Source organism: Leptonychotes weddellii, chromosome 2 (genome assembly GCF_054177405.1).
Source record: "Leptonychotes weddellii isolate Sample4059 chromosome 2, ASM5417740v2, whole genome shotgun sequence".
Taxonomy (NCBI): Eukaryota; Metazoa; Chordata; class Mammalia; order Carnivora; family Phocidae; genus Leptonychotes; species Leptonychotes weddellii.
The window spans coordinates 114,709,006-114,719,344 of NC_138370.1; the positions used below are offsets into that span (position 1 = coordinate 114,709,006).

General features: G+C 40.7%; 1 long non-coding RNA gene across 6 annotated transcripts in view; it reads right to left on the bottom strand.

The window, feature by feature from the left end:
* The window catches only part of LOC115939682 (uncharacterized), a 39,882-nt gene that overhangs the window by 23,408 nt on the left and 6,135 nt on the right, over window positions 1-10,339 (bottom strand). For 3 of the 6 annotated variants that reach the window (XR_014142954.1, XR_014142950.1, XR_014142955.1), the window contains exon 3: window positions 1,524-1,661. This is a non-coding gene — a long non-coding RNA (uncharacterized LOC115939682). Of the gene's footprint in view, window positions 1-1,518; window positions 1,662-2,348; window positions 2,431-5,950; window positions 6,136-10,339 lie in introns of all 6 variants that reach the window. The other 3 variants (XR_014142953.1, XR_014142952.1, XR_014142951.1) reach the window with 3 other exon arrangements.

Below are 10,339 nucleotides of genomic sequence, written 5' to 3' on the forward strand. Positions count from 1 at the left end.
CCTGGGTGGCTCAGTCGGTTAAGTGTCCAACTCTTGGATCAGGTCCTGATCTCATGGGTCATGAAGTCGAGCCTCGCATCGGGCTCTGTGCTCAGCAGGAACCTGCTTGGATATTCTCTCCCTCTGCCCCTTCCCCTACTCGTGTTCTCTCTCTTTCTCTCAAATAAATAAATAAAATCTTTAAAAAAAAGTTTCTGCACAGAAGATATTTGCAAATGATATATGCAATAAAGGGTTAGCATCCAAAGTATATAAATAACTTACACTACTCAACACCCAAAAAACAAATAATCCAATTAAAAAATGGGTAGAAGACATGAACAGACATTTTTCCAAAGAAGACATACAGATGGTGCACAGATACATGAAAAGATGTTCATTATCACTCACCATCAGGAAAATGCAAATCGAAACTACAATGAGATATCACCTCACACCTGTCAGAATGGCTAAAATCAAAAACACAAGAAACAACAGGTGTTGGCGAGGATGTGGAGAAAATGAACCCTCGTGCACTGTTGGTGAGAATGCAAACTGGTGCAGCCACATGGAAAACAGTATGGAGGTTCCTTAAAAAATTAAAAATAGAAATACCGTGTGATCCAGTAATTGTACTACTGGGTATTTACCCCCAAAATACAAAAACATTAATTCAAAAGGATACATGCACCCCTATGTTTATAGTAGCATTATTTACAATAGCCAAATTAGGGAAGCAGCTTGGGTCCATTGATAGATGAATGATGAAGAAGAGGTGGTATATATATATATATATATACGATGGAATATTATTGAGCCATAAAAAATAATAAAATCTTGCCATTTGCAACAACATGGATGGAGCTAGAGAGTATAATGCTAAGTGAGGTAAGTCAGTCAGAGAAAGATAAATACCATGATTTCATTCATATGTGGAATTTAAGAAACAAAACAAATGAGTGAAAGAAAAAAAGAGAGATATAGGTGAAGGGGATTAAGATTATACTTTATCATGATGAGCACTGTGTAAAGTATAGAATTGTTGAATCACTGTATTATATACCTGGAATGAATATAACACTATATGTTAACTATACTGGAGTTAAAATAGAAAACTTAATAAAAAAATTTAGGTATCTATGGACTTTCTACTACTGAAAATTATACTCTTCTTTCACACACACCCACATTCACACCTGTCCTGCCACACATCCTGCCAGGTGCCAAAGGTGCTTGTGCCCCTTATAGAAGTGCCCTCAATGTTTGCCCATGATTATCTTTCTGGGAACTTTTTTTTTTTTTTAAAGATTTCATTTATTTATTTGACAGAGAGAGAGACACAGCGAGAGAGGGAACACAAGCAGGGGGAGTGGGAGAGGGAGAAGCAGGCTTCCTGCCGAGCAGGGAGCCTGATGTGGGGCTCGATCCCAGGACCCTGGGACCATGACCTGAGCCGAAGGCAGACACTTAACGACTGAGCCACCCAGGCGCCCCCGGGACCTTTCTTCACTTCCCATGAGGAAAGTCTTATTTACTTACTGTACCTGTCTTCCCCTCGTGATAGAGGTCTGGTCTTGTCTACTGTCTTCCTCTCAGAAGGGAGGTTCTTGTGTACTGGATCCCATGTCTTTCTCTTTTTGGTTTATTCCCTCATTTTGGAGAAGCACGTTCTTTCTAGTTTCCTATAAAGGAATTCAGTGCAGGTATATATTTGAGATATATTTTGTGTACTAAAATAGCCCCATTCTACTTTCATACTTAAATGATAAGTTGGTGGGTTTGAAAATTCTATCTTGGAAAATCTTTCCCTTCATAATTTCATCATCTAGCTTTTCAGGGTTGTTGCTGAAAAGTCTGACTTCATTCTGACTCTTGTTTTTGTGTGTGGAATCTTATCTGCTTGTCTTTTTAGCTTTCATTCCCACTATATCCCCTGTTTTGGTTGGGTTGCCTGCAGCAGCAAGTAAATGAAAATCAACTCAAAGTGGTTTAAAAAATAAAATTTTTCTCATATAATTAGTCTAAATGCAGGATGGCTCCAAGGATAGTTAATTCACTAACAAATGAATTATCATTGAACCTAGTCTTTCCATTTTCTAGCTTCCCCCCAACCCCTCTTTTTTTCCTCAGATCAGCTCTCCTTATGTTCATAAGATGGCTACAGCAATTCCAGGTGTATCCAATATCCAGATACTCAGAAGGTATAAAGGAGGAAAAGGTAATCTCTTCATCAGTATCTTTTCTAAGAAAAAAGAAACCTTTCCCAGAACACCCATTCTCATTGGTGAGACTATATCACCTGCCCAAGTCTACATGAGAGATAAAGGGAATGGTACTACCTTGATTGGCTTAAATTAATCAGGATTCACCTTTAGGAGCTTAGGAAGTAACTGGCATCCATACACGAACATGACCAAGTGCAGGAGCATAGATACCTGAACAAGACCAGAGCTATAACAGTAAAGAAGAGGGGAAATGATTTTGGAAGGGAATCAACAATGTGTACTACACTCCTGGACATATTTTGTTTCAGTAATCCTGACTTTATTACAGTTTCCCCAATGTTCTTATTTTTAGGCCTCTAACTTCACATTGGCTCCTGCTGTTCTTGTCACTGTAGGAAGCTGAAGAGTAGGCTTGATTTCTGGAGTCTCCCTAGGAAGCCATTTATCTCCATACGCTTGACTAGCATTAGATTAACCTTGAATCCTCTATAAGTAAAAGTCTGAGTGTTGACACTGGGTGCTCCCTTACCCACTGAGATGGGGTCCTGGCGCAGGTTTGTAATGAAGTTCTCCTGTTCTCCCATCACCACCAAGGCTAATTGGTTCAAGGAGAGAATACTGAACCCAAGTTTAACTAATCGGATTCTCTCCCTATTTGGTATTAGGACTGAAAGAAAGTCAGTCTCCATTTGCTTCAAACTATCACTTCAAACTCAGGAGGGGCAGCAGTATTCCATCTCGTGCTTTGAGGAACAGAGAAATCTTTGTAGGGAGAAGGAGCAAATGCACAGAGAGAAGCAGGAATGAGATGGAGTGGAGTGTTCCTGGCTTCCTACTTCTTGATTTCAGCCCGTCTGAGGGTTGGCTGCATTCCTTGCCCTTGTGTCTTGTGAGATAGGCAAGTATCCTCATTTTAAATCCCCCTTTTGATTTAAACTAGTTTCCTGGATGTTCTGCTATTTTTAGCTATAGCATCTTAATTTAAGGAGTTATGACCGATCCTTCTGGACTAGGGCTATGAAACCTGAGGGCTTGTGACTTTATCTTGAGGCTCAGGGTCTCTTTCTTTTTCCCTTATCAGCAGGTTTTATTTATTGTCAACCTTGTGGGGGATCTGGTATGCTTGGGAAGGGGAGCTGAGGTGTTGTAAACAAGAATGGGTAGAAGGGCATGTGTTTGGTTCATGCAGAGACGAGTAGGATGTTTCACTTTTCTTCCATGTAGCCTAAAGTAAGCATTAATAAATATTTGAACAGATAAGTAGTCTGTACCTCATAAATCTGAATCTGATAAAAGATTAAATCTTAAATTGATTGTTGATAGCTGTTGTGTCACACTGACGTCTGTAACTGTGTTATTAATTGTTGCATCTGTGGTCATTGTGTTGGGGTATCAGACTTACATTTATGAGCTGACTCCACCTTCCTGTTATGCAACCAGTTTGTTGTAGGTGGGACAGTTCTAGTGCTGACACAGGAGACCACACTTAAAGTCCTGAGGAGTTAAAAACAGCTTGGGATCTGAATAAGCACTTTTGCTCAGAATCTTTGCATTGTGTCAACTTTAATCATGCATTGGCCTCTTGGCCAACTTTCATCACTTCTTGACCCAATTCCTCATTTGTATGGTGTTTCTTTGGATAAACTGGAACTACAGTTTTCAGAATCCTCTTCCTTGTGTGATTTGCCTTAGAGTTGGGGGAAAAAAAGCCCAGTATGAGATTTGGAAGGTAGTAGTGAATGAGCAGTCATGCTCTGGAAGAAACACGCAGAGAGGTTTGCATATGTCAGTTGTCCCCACTCTCCACTACACTGGTGGCAGGTTCCGCATGTTCTTGCTCTTGCCTGCCCCATACCTGGCTCTTCTCTCAAGTGCAGGCCCTGCTGACCAGCAGTGACTCCAGGCTGGGCTGTTCCACTCTCACAGCTGAAGTGCCTGGTTTCTCAGATGGCTTTGCAAACTCCATCTTGCCCACCTCTGCCAGCACTAACAGAGGATTGGCCAGTGACTTTTCCCTGATCCTTCAACTTCTGCTTTTCCCTTGATTCTCCTGCTTCTTCAACGATAGTGGGTAGAAGTCATCATAGCTTCTAGCATATAATGAATCCTCAATTAACATTTACTAAATGATCTTTAGTTTATAGAAAGAAGAAAAGAAGGAAAGAAACTACTTGGGGCACCTGGGTGGCTTAGTTGGTTAAGCGTCTGCCTTTGGTTCAGGTCATGATCCCAGAGTCCTGGGAATAGAGTCCTGTGTCCAGCTCTCTGCTCAGTGGGGAGCCCGCTTCTCCCTCTCCCTCTGCCTGTCACTCCCCCTGCTTGTGCTCTCTCTCTGTGTCAAATTAATAATTAAAATCTTAAAAAAAAAAAAAAAAAAGAAACTACTTGTCTCATTGAATTGGCCTAGATGCCAGATGGTGGAGATTCTCTTCACAATTTTGGCTAAAAGTAAAAGGTGCTTTCCAAACTCTTATTACTTACTTAAAATAATTCCACAAAGCATATTCCTTAAAAAAAAAAACAACACACAGTTGAAATAGAGAAATGAAAGTAGCTTACTTAAGATCCTGGGGCAAAAGAGGAAGTAAACCAAAATTAGAACTTGTAGTTATGTTTTCCCTAACTTACAGCTGAAGTCCGCTTAGCAGCTCATTAAGTTTTATCTTTCTTACTTTATTAAACCCACTTTTGTTCACCGTCACCTCTTCTGCCCCTTGCGTGTATACACATGTATATTTGTCTAAACACCACCAGGAAAAAATATATCAAAGTTTATGGAAGTACCTGTTGAAAGTATGGCTCTCCAAAGGGGATTATATTCAAGTCAACTTAATGAGTATTTATTGAGCATCTACATGTCAGAAAACTTAGACTGCAGGCCAAGTAAGGATGAATAGAGAGCCAATGTGCTGTGGTGTTGCTATTGGAGAAACTTTACAAAGATTCTTTAATGTGGAGCCATTGTTGGTTATTACTCAATTCCTATTCTCAGTACCCTGTCTTTTTCTCATTCCTCAGTTGAGTCTTGGGGTTGTGGTTTCCACATGAACATACACCCAAAGTAGCTTAATGAGATTCAGCAGAAATAGGTCCTCCAGGCCATGGCCCTTCTAAGAGAATATTTTGTTATTCCCTAGGCAGGTAGTTCTTAAAATTTACTAGTAAACCTTCACCTGGAAAGCCTCTTTAAAATGCAGAATCCAGGGCGCCTGGGTGGCTCAGTCGTTGAGCGTCTGCCTTCGGCTCAGGTCATGATCCCAGGGTCCTGGGATCGAGTCCCACATCGGGCTCCCTGCTCCGCGGGAAGCCTGCTTCTCCCTCTCCCACTCCCCCTGCTTGTGTTCCTGCTCTCACTATGTCTCTCTCTGTCAAATAAATAAATAAAATCTTTAAAAAAAAAAAAAATAAAATAAAATAAAATGCAGAATCCAGGGGTGCCTGGCTGGCTCAGTCGGAGGAATGTTTGACTCTTGATCTCGGGGTCATAAGTTCAAGCTCCACAATGGGTATAGAGATCACTTAAAAATAAATAAATAAGCCTAAATAAAATAAAATAAAATGCAGAATCCTAGGCTTCCTTCCTCACCCTCCCCCCACCAACTCTGCTCCTGCTGATTAAAATTCAGGTTATCTACGGAAATTCTATTTTTCACAAGACTCCAGGCACTTATATGATGCAATGGGCTCCAGGCCAATTTCAGGGAAATGTCCAAAAACACCTGAAAGAGGATCACCTGGGCACTTACTTTTTAAAAAGCTGATTCTTGGGGCGCCTGGGTGGCTCAGTCATTAAGCATCTGCCTTCAGCTCAGGTCATGATCTCAGGGTCCTGGGATCAAGCCCCATGTCGGGCTCCCTGCTCAGCGGGAAGCCTGCTTCTCTCTCTCCCTCTGCTACTCCCCCTGCTTGTGTGCGCTCTCTCTCTCTTTCTCTGTCAAATAAATAAATAAAATCTTTAAAATAAATAAATAAATAAATAAATAAATAAATAAATAAATAAAATAAAAAGCTGATTCTTGATCCCTCTGAATTAGAATTTTGGGGGTAGAGCCTGGGAATGTGCATTTTAAATTCATCTCCCACTTGATTCTTATGAATTCCCAGACCCCCTTTGAGAAGATTAGTAGATCTCCTACTTTATATTTAAAGCCCAGTTTAGACACAAAGTCCTCTGGAGAGAGAAACAGAAAAAAGAGAAGGCTTTCCTTGCTAGTAAACATTGATTTTAGAATCATTCCTTCCCAACTCTTAGAATCCATTCCCAGCTTATTGCTGTTCTAAGCATTTCTTGGAAAAAGTCTGGGTTCCCAAGGTCAGGAAGACTTTATATCCTCTGAGGTGGTCAGGACTGCTGATGGGCACATCTTAGGCAGCCCTCATTTGCAGATTAAACACAGGCAGGCCAATTGAACAGTAATGGGAGCTCCAGAAGCCTCGGGGGTTGTGAGGCAGTGTCTTCCTGAATGATGGTCTTTCCGGGGCCAAGTCAGGCCACGTGTCTGCCTCCCTACCCCATCCCATCCTGACATTCCCCATGCCCAAAGCCATGTCTAACATGTCATCCCAGAGGCCACTTTGTAAAACAGTAACTGTCCTTCCAATAATTTGAAAAGGGCATGATGTGGGCCGTGTGGAGTGAAACAAGCATCCTGAGATGAATATGGGTTTGAATCCTGGCCTTCCCCCTTAGCAGGCCTGAGTGTGGACTGGCTACTGAGCCTCCAAGGTAACTGCTGGGAGGCGCTGTGTGAAGTCCGGAAAGCTGGTGTGTGAGAGCACTAGAGAGGGACCAGAGACATGGTACTCTCCTCTCTTCCTGACTCCCTAGTTCCTTTGATCCTCATTCCTTCCACCTTATTCCATCTCTCACCCTCCCTGTTCCAGACCACTGGACTGGTTTGTAAGTGTGAGAAGGCTTTCTTCGGCGCCTCCCCTCCCCACGTTGTGGAGGACTCTGGTCGGGCACTACTTGTTCTCACCAGCCTACCATAACCACAGCCATGACTTGGTCATCTTTGTTGTAGCAAAACCTGCTCCAAAGACTGAAAGGGAACATTTGCCTAGCACCAGGCAAGTACTGAAGATACTACAGGAGAAGTGCTTAGGGCGGTGGCTGGCTTCTTTAGTAAATTATAGCTATTACTCACCATTGTTTTGCTATTTATTTCTCAAATGAGTCTGGATGGGGCACCTGAGTGACTCAGTAGGTTAAGCGTCTGCCTTCGGCTCAGGTCATGATCCTGGGGTCCTGGGATGGAGCCCCACGTTTTCAAACTCCCTGCTCCGTGGGGAGTCTGCTTCTCTTCCTCTCCCCCTGATCCCCACGCCCCCTCCACGTGTGTGCGTGTGCTCTCTCTCAAATAAATAAATAAATAAATAAATCTTAAAAAAAAAAAAAGTGAGCCTGGAGAGTGGGTCCTAACAGCTGTTCTGCTTCTCTTTGCAGCTGAAAAAACTGAGGCTCAGAGGAAATGAAGTTACTTGCTCCTGATTACATAGCTAGGAAGTGGTGAACTAGAATTTTAACCAGTCTAGAGACAGCTTCAAAATCCATGCTTTTTCTTTTTTTTTTCTTAAGTCCTTTTTATTTTTTAAAGATTTTATTTATTTTTTAGAGAGCGAGCGAGAGAGAAACAGCATGAGAGGGGAGAGGGTCAGAGGGAGAAGCAGGCTCCCCGCTGAGCCAGGAGCCCGACGTGGGACTCGATCCCAGGACCCTGGGATCATGACCTGAGCCGAAGGCAGACGCTTAACCTTCTGAGCCGCCCAGGCGCCCCAAAATCCATGCTTTTTCAACTGCCATTAGTAAGGCCTCAGTCTGAAGTCTCACATTCAGAACACATACGGGAAAACCAGAAAATGCTGCTAGTCCTGGAGATACAGACATATTCATTTTTTGTGTGTGAAATAAAAGTGCCTTATAAATGACTTGAAAAAGTCACTCTGTATTTATGGGGAAAGTGACAACATTATACAAGATCGGAAATCTGTTGATAAACTGCTGACATTGGGTGATGTGTAGATGGAGATTCCGTATGTGAATCTCTTTGCCTTTGTATATATTTGAAATTTTCTTCATTGAAGAGTTAAAAACCAAATTCATTTCACATCTGTCCAAAATACGGTGATTATGTACAGTAGCAGATTATCTATAGGCTCTAAATTTGTAGTTGATAGACTTCACATTTTTGTGAGGATTCTGTGATTTTTGAAGATTTGGAAGACTAAATTTTTGCTTTTTAAACTCTCAAAATATGCAAATTTATATTTGTTGTATAATATGGGCAAGGCAACTAACGGCCATGACAGTCCTATGGTGAAAGTCGAATTATCTCCATCTTGCTGATGAAACACTGAGGCATTGAGGGAACTCCCTGGCTGGAGGACTCTCAGCCAGGGGGAAGGGGATTCTCAACTCAGGTAGAATGTCTCAGGTCCACACATATTCTGTTGCTCGCCTTGAGGGCACCATGTTTAAGCAAATATTCATCTTAAGTCTCAGTTAGGAATGATTTTACCACAAATACAGAAAATTCTATTTGTTAGGAGAGGGTCACACTCAAGGGGAGGAGACTTAAGCATTCACATACACACACACACAACACAAACACACACGAGTTAACCATGTTAACTATTAACTATGTGGGATGGTGGATGTGTTTATTATCTTGATCTTGGTAATAATTTTATTTTATTTTTTTAAGTATTTTTCAAAGATTTTATTTATTTATTTGAGATAGTATAAGGGAGAGAGCAGGAGCAGTGGAGCAGGGGGAGAGGGAGAATCAGGCTCTCCGTCGAGCAGGGAGCGCAACGTGGGACTTGATCCCAGGACCCTGGGATCATGACTTGAACTGAAGGCAGACGATTCACTGACTGAGCCACCCAGGCGCCCCTTAGTAATCATTTTACAATGTATATGCATATCAAATCATTATACTGTACACTTTAAATATATACAGTAATAATAGCCAATTATCCCTCAATAAAATTATAAAAAAAGAACTTATCTTAGAAAATTAAGCAGATGGAAAAGAATTAAGGAGTAAAATTTATAGACAGTTTTATCATTAGGAAGTGCTTGAGCAAGTCCAAGAAGTTCTACACTTTGAAATAATTCCTTTCTCTTAAATCCTGAATTTAAGTAGACTGCTATTTAATGTCTGTGGGGGCTTGTATACATTCTAATTTTAGATTTTGGCTTAAAAAGGGAATCTTAATTCTTTTAAGACAACTTTCACAACTGACAGAGTGGTGATAATTTCTTTTTTCATATTTCTCCAAGCTGAGAATGTATACTTTTCATAACTGACTTACATCTCCATGGGAAAAGAGAGCTTTACTTCTTTTTACTTTTTGTATTGAACAATAATTGACATACAATATTGTATTAGTCTCAGGTGTACAACATAGTGACTTGATATTTATATACACCAAGAAATGGTCACCATGGTATGTCTAGTTACTATCTGTCACCATATAGTTATTACACTATTATTGACTATATTCCCTATGCTGTACTTCTCATCCCCATGACTTATTTATTTTATAATTAGAAGATCATTAATCTCCTTCACTTATTTTGTTCACATTCCCTATTCTCTTCCTCTCTGGCAACCAACAGTTCATTCTCTGTATCTGAGTCTGTTTATTTTGCTTCTTCGTTTGCTTTATTTTTAGATTGCACATGTAAGTGAAATCATATGGTGTTTGTCTTTGTATGAGTTATTTCACTTAGCAGAGTGTACACTTTAGGTCTATCCATGTGGTTGCAATTGACAAGATTTCATTCTTTTTTATGGCCAGGTAATATTCCATTGTATATATACCACATCTTCTTTATCCATTCCTCTATTGATGGATACTTAGGTTGTTTCCATATCTTGGATATTGTAAATAATGCTGCAATAAACATAGGGGTGCATATGTCTTTTTTAGTGCTTTCATTTTCTTTGGCTAAATATCCAGAAGTGGAATTGCTGGATTATACGGTATTTCTATTTTTAATTTTTTTTTTTTTTTAAAGATTTTATTTATTTATTTGAGAGAGAGAATGAGAGACAGAGAGCATGAGAGGGAGGAGGGTCAGAGGGAGAAGCAGACTCCCTGCCGAGCAGAGAGCCCGATGCGGGACT